Source organism: Vipera ursinii (assembly GCF_947247035.1).
Source record: "Vipera ursinii genome assembly, chromosome: Z".
NCBI classification, from domain to species: domain Eukaryota; kingdom Metazoa; phylum Chordata; class Lepidosauria; order Squamata; family Viperidae; genus Vipera; species Vipera ursinii.
The window spans coordinates 42,418,919-42,435,733 of record NC_139517.1 but is presented as its reverse complement, the minus strand read 5'-3'; the positions used below and the strand labels follow the sequence as shown (position 1 = coordinate 42,435,733).

The 16,815-nt window shown below is 42.8% G+C and overlaps 1 protein-coding gene across 3 annotated transcripts in view; it reads right to left on the bottom strand.

The window, feature by feature from the left end:
• Positions 1-16,815, bottom strand: part of GPATCH8 (G-patch domain containing 8) — a 113,496-nt gene that overhangs the window by 64,045 nt on the left and 32,636 nt on the right. The window lies entirely within an intron of this gene.

The following is a 16,815-nucleotide window of genomic DNA, read 5'->3' as shown; positions in this document are numbered from 1 at the left end:
GTTGTTGCTCCACAGAGCAACAGTTAACTGAATGTTAGAGGAAGATGCATCACATTTCAAAGCAATTCAGTTCTCATATTTTTCTGCAAATCTTATATAAAGCAAGCTCATTAAGCAGTTATTAAAATAAGTTTTATAAATATCACAATAACATAGTATCTGTGCTGCCACAAATAAATTTCCACGAAAGACAAATATAGCTTAGAATAGTTGTAGTTTTTGAATTTTGCCATATTTCTTTAGCCTCAAATATTTTTATTTGCCTTTGAGTCTGTTTATTAATATTCACAAATTTGAAAAATTAATTAAAGAAATTCCAAAAGAATTAAAGTCCACAATTTTTGTTTCTATTTCTCTATAGTGAACTCTATTAAATCTGCTGAGATTACTGGCCAAAAACAGAAGCCAGAATCATAATTTTATTTTACACTTATGTAAAATAAGAGATTTTCAGCTGCTTTTTTCCTCTGAGGTTACATTTTTATTGTTGTCCATGCCTACTAAATCTAGCACCTCTTTAAGAATTATTATAAAAGTAACAACTGTACTTAATAGTAATATTTGCAGAACTGAGACTGCTGAAAATTTGCCCAAATGCAGGCTTTCTCTATAGAGAACACACTGTCTTTGCCTTGGGTACAAGGGATGTTCTATCTGGATGTTCAGATAGAATTCCGATTCATTGCATCTACAGTTAACTAACTGGGGGGGAGGAATTTCAATTAAAATTTTGCTATAAAATTTAAAATCCTAAATAGTTTATATTCTGATGAACCTACCCAATTAACTAGATTAGCTCCTAATGCTTTCACCACCTCCTCCTCCACCAGCAGCTCATCTATTTTAAGCCAGAGGTGCTAACCTGATCAGCTACAGGCAATGGAATACATTCTTTAAGGAAATACATTTGGTTTCCCACTCACCCAAGATATTGTAAGCTGTCAAAACCTCACAATCCTTCATTAAGACTGATTTCTACAATATTATCTTTTCCATTTTTCTTGCTTTTAATTATCTTGGTATTATTTCTAAATTTTATCATTTGTATTTTTAATGATCATAGTGTAAAATATGGAGATAATCTTGAAGAAGGAATGCAATTAATATTAAAGAAACAACAGCACACTCTTGGGAAAGACAAAGGGATAAGAAACTCAAAATAATAGCACATGTTTGATATAAGAGGGCGCAGAGAAATACTCTGTCAGGCTTTCAATTTTCTATTAATATATCCTACTAGACAACCCATATTCTCTTGGATTATTGTATCAGAAGTACAGTATTTCCTTACCTAAACAAGAGGAACACAGCAATCAAGGACAGACAAAAAAGAAATGGGATCAGAAGAGACTTCTGATTTTGGCTGTTTCCTTGGAAGTATCTGGCAGGGAGCATTAGAAACCAACCAACCAACCAACCAACCTTCCTTCCCTTCCGCCTTCCCCACCCTACCAATTAGTCATATAAGAAGCTGCTGCTGGGTAAGTGAGGGGGATTGCAAGATAAGGAAACTATCACAAAATTGTTTACAGCTACAGCCAATAGCACTGAAGCATTACTTCCCCTCAGGAGTCATGGATCTGAATTTTGGACACATTTTGTAAATTAGCCCATTTAAGGTACCTTGGTTCAAAAATTGTTGCTTTACAATGCACCATTTCACCCAGAAAGTGATAACAATGAGAATTTTAGAACTATATAGATAAGGAGTCCAAAGACTATCAAATTCCTTGAGTAAAAATCAGGTGTGTGTGTGTGTGTATGTGTGTGGGGGCGTGTGCGCACACACACACACACACAGAATAAATAATTATATCATTTGTTTTGGAAAAACGTGTCTTCCATTATTGCATATTAATTGCATATTGTTTAAGTTCTATATAAATTTAATCATGTGACCTTTAATTTGCTCAGTCTACATTGTGTTTCAGCAACAATATATGTATATACTCTAAATGTTTTGTAGTATGGGTTATCAATATTTGAAATTCAATCGAACTGAATTTGAGGTTTTCACCTTGTCTTTATCATTTCTTCTAGATTATTGCTCATTTGGAGATAATAAAACCACAATGCCACTGCTGAAATTCTAAGAAAAAAGTTTTTAATGATTCCATTTTTGTTGTTAATGATTAAATCTAGTAGACAATAGATTTTCTTTCCATTAATTGATTTTAAAATATTTCTTCATGAAAATATACATTTAACATTGGACAGAAAAAATAAGTCCATACTATAATTTTTATAGAAATTTCATATTTATGTAGGCCTCTCCCGAGTTCTGCTTCTTCCAAAATGCAATGCAGCTTATATCGTGCTAAAATCCAGTCTGTGTTCCAGATCAAATAGATGACCTGACAATACATTTCCAGATTTGGCATATCCTGTTCTGCTTTCTTTTATATCTTGTAAAGTCTTAAATTTAATTCTTAATTGTTTAATATCTGTTGCTACATCCAGCCTAGGGAATATCATTTTTCCCAAGGTCAGGTGGCTCTGACTTTGAATGACTTCTAGAAGGGTCTGAAGATCTGGCTTGCTATGTATCTTGGACATCACAGAGAGGAGTTGTGAAGCCCAGAAATGTCTGATGTTACACATAACAAGCATGACTTAAACTTCTCCCCAGTTATACCTACCCATTCCATTAGGCCCGGAAAGAGAGAGATCTTGTGGTTCCAACTAGCTAGAGAGTGTCATTGGGTGGAACCTAGGAAGAAACATTTTCTGCCACAACTCCCAGCATGAGAGAAGCATCATTCCCCCATATTACCTTCTAAAAGGCCCTTAAAACATGGGTTAATCAACTAGTGTCAAGTTTCTGATGGAATGAGGTTTTCAAAGGACTCTGAGGCATTGTTTACCTTAAAAGTCTTTTATTAGCCCTGTAACATTGGCAATCCTTGCTAGAAGCTGGAGTCTGAATTCCCCTCCCCCTTAGCACAATATGTTAAGTTCAATTCTCCTCCTTTTCATTGCTGTCATAAATCACATTCTCCAATTAATTTGAAGGGTCAGTTTTCTCTTCTGTTAGACAACCCACCAAATTCTTATCTTCTCTTATTTCATAACTGCCTGGCCACATTCTTCCTCCTCCCTCCCAGCAATAACTAATTCTAGCTTTAAGAGTAACACACAAGTTTACCATATGAAATAGCTGCTTCTTCATCTTTTGTCAAAGCAAGAACATTCGATGTTAGCAGCGCTGACAACTAGCTTGGGGATCATGCGATAGATGGAAGCTGTTAGATGGATGTAATGTAATGGTATGACAATTAATGGAATGTACTCTGAAAGTTGCCTGCCATTTTGCTTTTTTAAAAAATCTTTTTATACATTCTTGATTATTACTATGTATACTGAGGAGTAATTTATTTTAATTGGGGTTTTAATTGCACAGAGTTAAGTTTAATCTTTTTTAAATTGGTTTTAACTTTTGTATTGTTGGTTTTTTAATTCCCTGTAAACCGCCCTGAGTCCTCAGGGAAAGGGCGGTATATAAATGTAATAAAATAAAATAAATAAAAAATAAATAAACTGCCCAGAGGTACTATATGAAATGAGTGGCAATACAAATGTGATTAAATAAATAAAAACAAATGTTGCCTAAAATGCCACAGCATTTTCAGCTGCTGCAAATTTTCGAATATTTAATTTAGCATCTCTGATACAGTGAATAATGCTAAGAAATCTAATATACCAATCTACATTTTGTATTTAGGCTTTTTCCCTAGTAACTTAAATTATTTTTAAAAACTCCTAATTAGAATCCTTTTCAATCACAATATGATTCTATTTAGAATTAAAGTTTTAAATTTGATTTGTCTAATTTTATTTGGGTTCATATTTCAGAAACAACTTAAGATACAAATATCAGTTCCAACATAAATGGAACAATGATGGGAGTATTACTAAGCATAAATACTGTAAGAATCCCTAATGCACGGCTTTTCAACCAGTGGTACGGGTACCACCTGTGGTACATTAGCACCTTGCAGGTGGTACACGACCATCCTAGAAAAGTGGTAGCAGGGGAGGGGAATGACCTGAACTGGTGGCAGCACCACACAAGCCTGAGCAAGAGATGGTTGGAGCTGCAGGGCTGTCAGGACTCAGAAGAAGTGCCAGGATCAGCGCTACTTCAGGACTGTCAGGACTCAGTGGAAGCGCCAGGATCAGCGCCAGGCTCCAGTTGGAGCTAGGCGCTGATCCTGGTGCTTCTGAGCCCAGAAGAAGCACCAATCAGCTGGAATGTTGCAGCATCTCCGGGGTCTTGTGATTTACATTCAGATGGTTGGCAACGGATTCATATTTATGATGGACACAGTGTCCCAGGGTCATGTGAAGTGACCAAAATCTGCTGCAACCACCCAGCAGACGGGGGGCAATAAAAACCGAACATCCCCCCACCTCACCCCCACTGCCAATACTCAACAGAAATGCTCACAACAGTGAAAACCTCGGACAGGAGGAAGAGCACTGCCAGGCAGGCAGGCAGGTGGTCTTGCTCGGCTGTGACTTGGGGGGCACTTTTTTCAGTGCCATTGTAAGTTTGAACAATCACTAAGCGAATTGTTGTATGTCGAGGACTACCTGTACTTCATCACTTTTTCCCTTATTTTTGGGTCATCAAGTTTTTGACAACTTGATAGGTGACTGGTGGTACTCGGATGTTGCCATATCCTAAAAGTGGTACAATGGGTGAAAAGGTTGAAAAGCCCTGCCCTAATGCACTATAGTTAGAAACAAATTCAATTCTGTTTGAGGCCAGCCCTTGCATATGAATGAATGAATGAATGAATGAACCTTTATTGTCAAAGTACAACCATGTATACATTGACAGAGAGGCTGAGCCTCCCTTCGTGCCCACACCCCCAACTTACAGTGACATAAACCCTCCATCTTATTATACCATGTGAGCTAATTGCACAACACCAGCCTCACAAGTCAATCGTGCATAAAGTTTATAAAATTATATCCCGTTCAAAAGCCTAACAGCCCATGGATAAAAGCTGTTCTTCAGCCTGTTGGTACGGCTGGCTATACTCCTATATCTCTTACCCGATGGTAGGAGAGTAAAGAGATACCGTCCAGGATGTGAGTCATCCCTGAGAATTTTCCTCACTCTTCCAAGGCAGCGAGCCCTGGTGATGTCATCCAGTGGTATCAGGGGACAGCCCACAATGTCTTGTGCTGTGCTCACCACCCTCTGTAATGCTATCCTATCCTGTCAGACCACAATACCAAACCACAATACAGTACAATACGATGCTCTCTATAGTAGACTGGTAAAAGAGGGTCATTAGCTGTTGTTCTACCCTGTTCTTCTGCAAGACCCTGAGAAAGTGAAGTCTCTGTTGGGCCTTTCTGACCACAGTCAGACACAGTCCTCCCTGATGTAAAGTGGGTAGGTTCCTCCTTTTTCCTCTGGAGGTCTCGCACATTCTCTTTCGTCTTGCCGATGTTCAGGTGCAAGTTGTTGTTACAACACCATATGGATAGATTTTGTACCTCCGCCCTTTTAATTATTGCTTAAAATCGTAACTTTTTCCGTTATGATTTAGATTCTGGAATTCTCCTTTATTTTTCTAATCTCTCAGGCGTGTCAGAGTGCTAGAGGTTCTCTGACAGTAAAATTTTCATGGTGGAAAGCAAACATATCTGAGCTTTTTGGCAGGTGTCAGCTTTTTGGAAGATTTGGAATCTTTTCAGAAAAAGAAAGGGTAAGCTTTTGACCTGGAAATAATGCAGAGCATTCACACTAGCTTGAGTGTCTTCTCCTCAGCATTGCTCCGAATATGATACTGCACCATTCCCCTTGGGGAACAAAGTCCAACCAGTAAATCACAATCTCTTGCTTTATTCATTTTATCTCACAACATTGGTTTCACTCCCTTTTTAATCAATAGGCCAGGTAAATCTATTGAATGTATTCTTATTCTTTGCAGATCTGAAACTCTCACTTATCTGATAATGTGGCAAATGATCCAACCTTTTGTTAATTCACATTCTTTTCAAAATATGGGACATCTGATCCCAGCAATCATGCAGATTTTTTTGGTTATGACTGGACACACCAAAGCTTGACAACAGCTTTACATTATTCCAGATACAAAGCTTTTGCCGTGGCTGGTCAGAATTAAATTCACTTTCCAACTTCTGGTTGGGATCTCGCGGCGATGCAGACACAGGAAGATGGGGCTCCATCTTTTGCGTCTGCATTCACCCCACTGGGGGACCCTGGAAAGTGTCAAAAGTCGCCCCATAGAGACAGCAAGCAAGGAGGGCACTCTCATTGATTGCAGGGGGTGGCAGCCCTCCCATTTGATCTGAGGAAGCCCTCCAAACTGGCAGAGGAAAGACTGGCTGCGTTTGTGTAGCCAGTCGTAAGCTGCAGACACAGAAGTCAACAAGCACCACCAAGCATCTTTACAGCAACATGGATGAAACTGGGTGAGACCTGATCCTTTCTTCATGATTTTAAGGTCTTTTCCTGAAAATCTACCCAAAGTGTTTCCCCCCCCCAATGAAAGTAGAAGGGAAGTTCCACCCCACTCAGAAAAAAACAACGGTGAATTAATACTTGGAGAAACTGGTGAAAGACTTATTTGGAATTAAAATATACTTACAGCTTGAAAATTTGGAGACCAAAAGTGTTTTTAAGACTTTTTTTTCCTAAAGAAAAAGACTTGAAAAGTTTAACAATATAAGTTTTGGATTTAAAAACTGGAAAGTGGCGTTGATGACATCTAGTGATGAATTACGGCACTACAACTTATTTATGCCTAAAAGAAACCTGGCTTGAAGCCCAGAACTAGATAAGATTTTGGTTGGCCTTGAAACTATTTTATTATTGAGAATTACAGTTGAGAAAAAAAAGGAACAGGCTTGGGGGTTGCTTATCTATGTGGCAGAGATGATAAACATTTTAAATTTGGCCTGTCTGAATTTTGAACATAAATACTGACTTTCAGAACTGCATTGTGGATATTTTTTGGAACGCTTTTGATTTTAAATCTTGATTGTTAAACAACCCTCAAAGAGGATACTGATAAAAAACTAGAAATACTATTGCAAGAAAATGAGAAACTGGAACAAGCAAATCAAAATCTCAAAGGGGCGGTGACGATCCTAGAAATGGAAAAAGCGGAACACTGCCTTAGATTTCAAAATATCCCTGAAGATGGAGAAGAAAATATAGCTGTTGTGATTATTAAGCTTTTGGCAGAGGCTGTGAAAGCAGACAGATCAGAGATGCAAATGGAGATAGATGAAATATTCTGAATGAATTCAAGCTATGCAAGAAAACATACCAGAGAAGTGCATGTGAGATTCATAAAGAAAACAACACGGAATGAAATACTGAGAAGAGTTCGAGAGGAACCATTACAATATAAGAGTAAAGAAATTTTGGTCCTAAAGCAGATAACCAAAAAAGTAAGAGATACTCGAAAACAATATCATTTTTTAACTACAAACTTGATTGCAAAAGGCATAAAATTTAGATGGTTAATGCCAGAAGGGATTTTAATCAACTGAAATAACACAAGATACCAATTGGATTCAGTCTGGAAAGCAGACGACTTTGACAAAAGAAATAAGAGCATTTCTAGATGAAGGAGCACAACATCGACAAGAGGAGAGAAAAGAATAGAAACAAATGGAAGAGGCAACTGAAGAAACACCTACACAATTAGAACAGAAAGAGAAATTTGAGCAAGAGAGTGAAGGAATGGCCAGAGAAGGGCCGTTGTCTTACCTGAACGCTTTTTCTCAGCATGACAATGGAGAATCCACAGATGGGTTGATCTTGCCTTTCTGTCCTAGAGACTAAGTCAATCAACCTTTGCTACACCTCTCTCGTTCTGGCTAGAAATCCCCAGTCACGACGAAAGTGCAGCAGTTGATGATTATACAAGGTGGTGGCTCAATTTCCCCTGACACAGGACCAAATGGACCCTAGGTGGGGAGTGGATTCTCCATCGTCATGCTGAGAAAAAGCATTCAGGTAAGGCAACGTAGCGGGCTGTCTTGAAGCCTGAATCATATTAATGATGCCTGATGAGTAGGTCTCCTTTGCTAGGAGTTGCCTTTCAAATGCCAGGTGGTTAGTTGGAGCCACTGAGACTCTGGATGTTGTAGAAACCCTTGGCTGAGGGAGATCCAACCTTGAGGTATCCCCCATGGGGGAGATATTGATAGCCCTACAAGGTCGGCATACCACGGTCGTTGTAGCCAGTGGGGAGCAATGAGTATCACCTCTGCCCATTCCTGCAGTATCTTTTGGATAATTGCTTGGATCAGAGGGAGAGAAGGGAACGCATACAGGAGATCTCTAGGCCATGGGCTGCAGAGGGCATCTACTCTTTCCGCCCCCGGAATGGGAACTGGGAGAAGAACCTTGGGAGTTGAGAATTTGCCTGGCTAGCGAACAGGTCCAGCATAGGATGACCGAACATCTCTGATATTTCCCTGAAGAGATCTGGGTGCAGGCGCCACTCAGAGTGGTTCACTGTTGCCCTGCTTAAGAAGTCCACTTGGCGATTCAACTTTCCCAAGATGTACTCCGCCTTGAGGGACAAGAGGTTGGTCTCTGCCCAGGTTCCCAATAATTGAGCCTCGGCCATGAGGGACCTGGAGTGGGTACCCCCTTGCCTGTTGACATGGGCTTTTGCCACAACGTTGTCCATGAGGACTAGAATGTGTTGCCTTGCCAATGTGTGGCGGAATTAGCGTAGAGCCAGATGAATAGCTCTGGGCTTCAACCAGTTTATGTTGTGTTTCAGTTCTAACTGGGACCACCGACCTTGAGCCAACTGGGAGTGCAGGCATCCAAACTGGCATCCAGTAGCAGAACCTGAGGAATTTGCGATGCCCAGGAAGGATGGGTATGTGCAGGTAGGCCTCTGTCAGATCGATGGACATCAGGAGGTCCCTCCTTCTGATGCCCGCTAAGATGGAGTGGAGCGTCTGCATCTTGAATTTCTTGTATACTAAATGGGTATTTAGTTTCTTTAAATCCAAGATCACTCTCCATCCTTCCAATTCCTTCGGAACAATGAACAGAATGGAATAGATCCCCCATCCTTTTTGCCCTGCTGGTACTGGTTCTATGGCCTGAATTTCCAGGAGATGTTGAATTGTTTCCTTCATTAGGCGTCGCCTGACCAGATTTTTGGAGGATGGGCAAGAGACAAAATGCCTCGGGGAAATGAACTCCAGGGTCAAGCCTAATTTTATGGTGTTGAGGACCAAGAGATCTGTAGTGATGGTCTCCCATCTGTGTGCAAAAAGGGCCAACCTGCCCCCTCTGGGACAAGTATTCTTGTTGTCACTTAGATCGTCAGAAGGGATGGCCTCCCGTGCCCCGAAAGGGCCGTTTGGCCTGAAGTTGCTGTCTGGGTCTGTCCCTGTTATCAGATATGTCGAATTAACGTTCTGGTCTGGGGGGGGTAGGGAGTAATGTGTAAAATCCGATCCTGTGTAGGTCGGGCAAAAGGACTGCCTGCGGGCATAGGGGTAGCTCTTCTGTCCGTTCTCCTGATCAGAGGCGGCATGATCTTATGCTTATCCTTATTCTCGATAAGGGTTCAGTGCCTCTCCAAAAAACTGCCCCCCCTTGTAAGAGGTTGAGGCCAACCTCCTCTTGGATCTAGCATCTGCTTGCCAGTGTTAGATGCTAATGCCCGGGAGGAAAATCTGGCCATGTGCAAAGAGGAATCAGCCATATACTCAGATGCAGCCACTAATTTATTTAGATCTTGGTGCATCTGTACCTCTTCTGGTGGGACCCTGGTCTGCAATTGGCGAAGCCAGAGACGAGAAGTTCTGGCAAAGAAGGAAGTAGATGAAGCTGCCTTCACTGCCCATGCTAAGGCTTGATGGGTCCTGTGGAAATTAATCTCCACCTTCTTATCCTCGGACTTCAGGGCCTCTATTATATCTTCGGACACAGCGAAAGACTGAACCAAAAGAGCTAAGGGCTCATCTACTGTGGGGACTGCTAGTACTTCTGACAGTGCTGGAGCCACATTAAATAAGCTTTTATCTGTTCCCCCCAGGGATGGAAAGGTACCTGGCGCTCCCCATTGTCTCTGGACAACATTGAGAAAAAGGGGAGGTCAGGGGATGTCCTGTTGAGTAAAGGTTGGTTCCGAAAAAACCTGACTGGTAGACGCTTGGCTGTGGAAGGTTCCACCTGCGAAGCACAAGTTGGGCAGTGCTCCTGGCCTTGTGCAGCAAGGATTTGAAGAGGGCCGGATTAGACAGGCCAATGAAGGGGAGGGGGGGTCAGGAGATAAGTCCTCATCTTCTAACATCCCCTACTCTCTCTGGTCCTCGTCCCCTGTGAACGTTATCCTACTTTGGAGGAATGTGAGGGGGAAACCGACCCGATATGTGGCGGATTCTGCCTGGGGAAAATATGACACGTTGCTATGAGAAGGATATTCCAATGCTATTGATTCAGGCCGAGCTGCCTGGTGTATGGTCGAAGCTATGCCTTGGGCAATGGCCTGAGAAATCAGAAACTGTAGTCTCTCTAACAGTTCTGGCTCCTGAGCATCTGGAGGGCGAAGCCCTGCCGCTGTGGGAGTGAATGTGGCCTCTGGGCGCAGAGACTTAGCTATGGTAAAAGGAGCAGGGATTTGAGGGCCGAACCCTTCACTGGGAGGGGAAGCCAACTCCACCTGTTCCATTGCAGGAAAGCTGAACTGACCTGCCTTACCCTCTGGGGAACAGACACTAGGTACAGCCGAGGAGGAGGAGCTTGCTGAGGACTGAAAACCGATGCCTCCATAAAAACAGAGGTGTTCTGACCAAACTTTTTTTCTGTCCTTTGCCTTGTAGCTCTGGAGAAATGACTTTCCAAGGCCCGGTGTCTCCTATTTGCCTCTTTCTCTGCAGCTTTGGAAGACCTTTTGCCAGAGATAGCTCTGGATTTGAGCTTCCCAGCCATCTCCTACTTGGCTGATTTGAGCTTCTTACTTCTGGGTGGCCTGCTGGAGGCACCTTGTACCTGTACTTCTGTAGATTCGTCTGCCATTGTGACACTAGAGATAGTCTGGAAATGGCAATCACAATGCGTTTACAAAAGCAAGGTGAACTCAAATGTGAAGAGCTGAGTTGTGGTTAGCAGCAGTGGCGATGCAAGCCAGCACACATGCTGTCCTGGAGGTGGCGGCAAGACCAGATTAATGGTAACGGCCAGCACACGTAAGTCTTGGTGGCAGCAAGACCAATTTAATGGTAATGGCCAGCACACGTAAGGTCCTGCAAGACCAATGTAATGGTACGGCCAGCATACTCCAATATTCTTTTGGTGATGGCAAAACTAATTCAATGGGGTAGCCAGCACACTATGAATAGTGATACTGCTAATAATGAAGATAGCTAGGGCAGGCACTCAGCCACGCTCTGAAGCCTTAGAAATTCCTGGGTGATTGCACACCTCCGTAAAAGATGTGAGCCTAGAGGCTGTTGTTTCCGGGTTTGTTTGTTTTTTTGTGATTATACTGAGAGCTGCCCAGTAGCTAACTGCAAAAAAATCCACAAAAAAAGAGCACTTCATTCCTTGTCCACTATCAAAAAATGCAGTCAGGAAGGCTCTCATGTCAGAGGCTATTCAGCACTTCTTATAGAAATAAGGGCCTTAGAACCAGTACTGGATGGGCAGCTAGTAAGGGGGCTCTATTCCATCCTCTTCGTCGTTCCGAAGACGTCTGGAGGATGGAGGGCAATACTCGATCTAAAGGGGCTAAACGCTCATCTCGCACACAAGAAGTTCAAGATGCAATCACTACAGTCCATCTTGGCCAGCATCAGGAGGGGAGACTTCCTGACCTCCATAGACCTTACGGAAGCATACCTTCACATTCCCATCCTTCCCGCCCACCGGAGGTTCCTCAGATTTTGCTACAAGACTCACCATTACCAGCAGACAAGGAATGAAGCACTCTTTTTTGTGGATTTTTTTGCAGTTAGGGTTCACAAAAAGACTTTGAAAAGAGAAATGGACATAACAAACATAAAAAAACAGATAAAAAGAGCGAAACAGATTTTTTTAAAAAAATACCAATAAGCCGGGAAGATGGTTAGCTTATAAACTTAAAAAACAGGAAGAAAAAAACACAATACATAACTTATTCGATGGGAAAGGTTATTTACAATATAAAAATGAAGAAATAAAAAAGATAGTCAAAGAATACTATAAGGAATTGTATGACAAGGAGGAAACTTCAAGAGAGAAAACTATAAAATATCTGGAAGAAAGTAATCTTCCAAAGATTTCATAGACATTTAAAATTATGTTAGATGAAGGGGTTACAATGATGGAAATATCAGAGGCCATAAAAAAAAGGAAAAATACCAGGTTCAGATGGGCTTCTGGCGGAATTATATAAGAATTTACAAGAGATACTAAGCCAGGGGTCGGCAACCTGAAAAAGCAAAAGAGCCACTGGGAACCGGTTCCATCACACATTAAAAAAAGTGGGAGCCACGTGCGTGCATCCACGCACGCGCATGAGCATAAAACAAAATGTTTTACGCATGCGCAAAACGTTTTTTGCGCATGTGCATGGGTGGATACACGCGCGCGGTTCCACTTTTTTTATGTGGACACACCTGCACGCCAGCGGCAACGGGTCTCCGTGGTGACGGGCGCTGGGTTGCACCGCTGCCTTCAGCCCGGGCGTCGCCGGAGCCCGGGACCTCCAAACTGCCACCCGACCTCCGCCCGAACACCAGCAGGTCTCGACACAGGTGTTCGAACAGCGGTTTGGAGACCTGCTGGTGCCGGTGGATGCACCTGCACACCAGCGGCGACGGGTCTCCGTGGTGACGGGTGCTGGGTTGCGGCGCCGCCTTCAGCCCGGGCGTCGCCGGAGCCACCCCTGGGACCTCCAAACTGCCGTCCGACCTCCGCCCGAACACCAGCAGGTCTCACTGGGGAAATACACCACTGGAGGGATGTTAGGGTCCATGACAGAACCCGCACCCTCTGTTTGGAAGAACTGGTGCCCAGTATCTTGCCCACAAATTGAGAAAGCAACGCCAGAGCGACTACACGTTCCCTTTGGACCTGGAGAACAAGGGACCAGATGCTGTCCTGACATTCCTGAGAGAGGTAAACCTCGCATTTCCTTGCATCTATTACCGCCCCCAAGTGAAGGAGGCGGGTGGAGGGAACTGTCTGGCTCTTCTTGAAATTTATAGAAAACCCATGGTCTTGAAGGCTTTTGACTGCCAAATCCAGGTCCAAGTGAGCCGACTGAACTGAGGAGGACTGAATGAGGATGTTGTCCAGATAACACTGGATATGCACTGGAACGGATCTCAGATGTGCAGCTATCGCTGCCAGGACCTTTGTGAACACCCTGGGAGCCGATGATAGACTGAAGGGTAGGGCCCTGTACTGAAAATGGTGGCCTGCATAGAGAACCTGAAGAATTTTCGGTGACCAAGGAGGATGTTAATGTGTAAATATGCCTCCTTAACCCCTTTAAATCGAAGATTGCCCTCCATCCTCCCGAGGTCTTGGGAACTACGAACAGAATGGAATATAACCCCCATCCCTTTTGCCCTGCTGGTACAGGTTCTATGGCCCGGATGTCCAGAAGATGTCGGATGGCCTCCTTAATGAGTCCTCTTTTGACCAGATTTTTTGCCAATGGGCAAGGGACAAAATGTTTCGGGGGGGGGGTGTTGGATATGAATTCCAGAGATAGGCTGAATCTGATGGTGTTGAGGACCCAGAGGTCCATGGTGGTGGTTTCCCATACGTGTGTGAAGAGGGCCAACCTGCCACCTATGGGAGAGCCCTCCCTGTGGTCACTTGAACCGCCAGAAGGGTTGGCCTGTCGTGCCTTGAAAAGGCCGCTTGGACTGAAATTGCTGTCTAGGCCTGTCCCCATTGCTGGATCTGTCAATTTGACGTTCTGGCCTGTGAGGAAAGGGACAGGAGGAATGGCCCCTTATTGAAAGGAGTGCCCACGGGTGTAGGGGGTAATCCTCCTATCTGCTCTGCTGAAAAGGTGGGAGATTATCTTGCGTTTCTCTCTGTTTTCCGTCAGATAAGGGTTCAGTACCTCACCGAATAGCTGTCCATCATGGTACGGAGCAGCCGCTAAATGCCACTTGGACCGGATATCAGCCCACCAATGTTTAAGCCACAAGTGTCTGTGAGCGGTGACATTGGAATGCATGGATCGAGACAAAAATCTGGCAGCATGTAGTGACGCATCCGCCATGTATTCAGAGGCAGCCACTAACTTGCTCAAATCGTTGTGTATTTGTGCCTCCTCCAGTGGGATTCTAGCCTGCAGTTGACGGAGCCAGAGAATGGAGGATCTGGTGAAAAAGGAGGCGGAAGTAGCCGCTCTTATGGCCCATGCTGCGGCCTGGTGAGTTCTGCGGAAGGTAAGCTCCGATTTCTTGTTTTCCACCTTCAGAGCCTCTACCATATCTCCTGATATCGTGGAGGAAGAGAACAATGGCGTTAAGGGTTCATCCACAACAGGAGCATCTAACACTGCTGAAAGCGTGGGATCCATGTTAAACAGCCTCTATCCATTCCCCCCCATGGGGGGAAGGTGCCTGGTATCCCCCACTGAGCCTGTATTGTGTCCAGGAATGGGGGGGACAGAGAATGTGTTGTTGGGTAAAGGTGGGTTGTGAGAACACCGTACTGGTGTCCTGGCTAGTGGAGGGCCTTTCTTGGGGAACTAGACTAGAGCCAGTCTTTGTGATACTACTGGCCTTGTGGAACATTGATTTAAAGAGAGATGGATTAAAGAGTCCTATGAAGGGAGGTAACAGCAAACCCACATGTGGTTCACTTAGTGACGGCAAGACCAATTCAATGATAATGTTCAGTTACATGTAGTATGGTACGTTCAGTCACATGTAGTTTATTTAGTGACTGTAAGACTAATTCAATGGTAACAGCCAGGTCACATGTGTCTCACTTAGCGGTGGCCAGCTCAATGTAATGGTCAGGGAATATTTTGAGGCCTTGTTTGAGCCCCCCCAAAAAATATGGCGGCTTGTCTTGCTTATGTCTGCTTGTAGGCCTATTCCACCTAAGGTCTGACAAATTAGCAATAAGGAACAGTGAGATTGAATCACGTACCCATGCAGTATTAGCCCAAAGTGTAGGGCAATGAGCTTGCAGTGTTGCATGCAGCTGTCATGTAAAATTAGGTCCAATTGTTGGTTGCTTCGCAGCCTCCAAAAGACCCGCCGCTCTGAATTAATGAGATCTAGGACCTTGTTCTGATTTGTAGCCGGAATGAAAGGCTCGTTACTGCCTTCCACTGGTGCCTGTAACCTTAAGTCCAACGATCAAGGCAGGGTATTATGTCCCTAAAACAATCACTGCCTTCTGTGCAGCATGAAAATGCGGCACCCAAAATGGCAACCGCCAACTGCGGAACCGAAGGAGCTGCTCCAGCTGGCTCCCGGAAAAAAGAAAAAACAAGCTAAAACCGCTTGAAAGCCTACAAAACAACAGGCTCTCACATGCTGCCAAACACTTCACAGCAATTTAAACAGCTAGAAGAAAAGGGAGCGAGCAAGGGGAATGAATGAGCCTCTACATGGTGCTTCACTGGCGCCTGCTACGCCGGCCGGCTGAAGCCTCAAATCCCCCTTAGCCGGGCGATCTGACGCTGCACTATTATCACAGCAGCCGGAAGAACCACAATAGATGGGAGAAGAGAGGAAAATAAAAAGGAAAAATACAACCTGATTGTTGTCTCTGCCTAAAGACTGAGCCACGCTTTACAAGTCAAGACTGGGTATCCTAGCCCAAGGGAAGAGGCGTGGCAAAGCGTTGATTGACTTGGTCTCTGGGCAGGAAGACAAGGATTAACCCATCTATTGTGGATTCTCCATCGGTCATGCTGGAGAACAGAATGTTTTTTTACCAGAGACAAATTAAAAACAATCTAAGAGTGATAATGGATGTATTAGAATATTATTATATATATAAATCTAATAAAATCTAAAATCTAAATATTAATTGCATCCAGGAAAACAAATGGCATTTCTGGATGTCCACAAAGCATTTGATAATGTTTTCTGCAATTTATGATTCAACAATTACAAATAATGGACTTTGGACAGAATTTTATAAACATGATAAAAACGATATATAATAAACAGTGAAAGTGATTGTGAATGGAGACTATATGGAGAAATTTGAGATAAGGAAAGGCACAAGGCAAGGATGCCCATTATCTTCGCTGTTATTCATTTTTACTTTGGAAGTGTTGAATAGAAATATTAGACAAGATATAGAAATAAAAGGATTAGAAATAAAAGGTGAATATATAAATTACAAGCATTTGTTGATGATTTGGTGTTTTATTTTAGAAGAACCTCTGGAGATGATTCCTAAACTATTGGGAAAGATAGAACAATATGGAGAAATGGCAGGATTGGAAATAGAGAAAAAACTAAAGTAATAGTTAAAAACCTCACAGATAAGCAAAACCCCTTCAAATATTGTTAAAGACAGAACTGCAGATAGTTAAAAAGGTTAAATATCTGGGGATATAGTTAAGGGCAAGATGCTTAACGATAAAAGAATATAATTACACAAAATTATTGACTCAAATAAAACTGGATTTGGAAAAATGGAAAAACTTGCAACTGTCAATATTAGGAAGAATTGCCACAGTGAAAATGAATTTACTACTGAAATTCTTATTTCTATTTCAAACAATACCTATAAAATTGGAGATTTTTTTTTTTTAAATTTGAACTCACTAATTTTGAAATTTATTTGGCAAGGAAAGAAAGGTAGAATTAAGA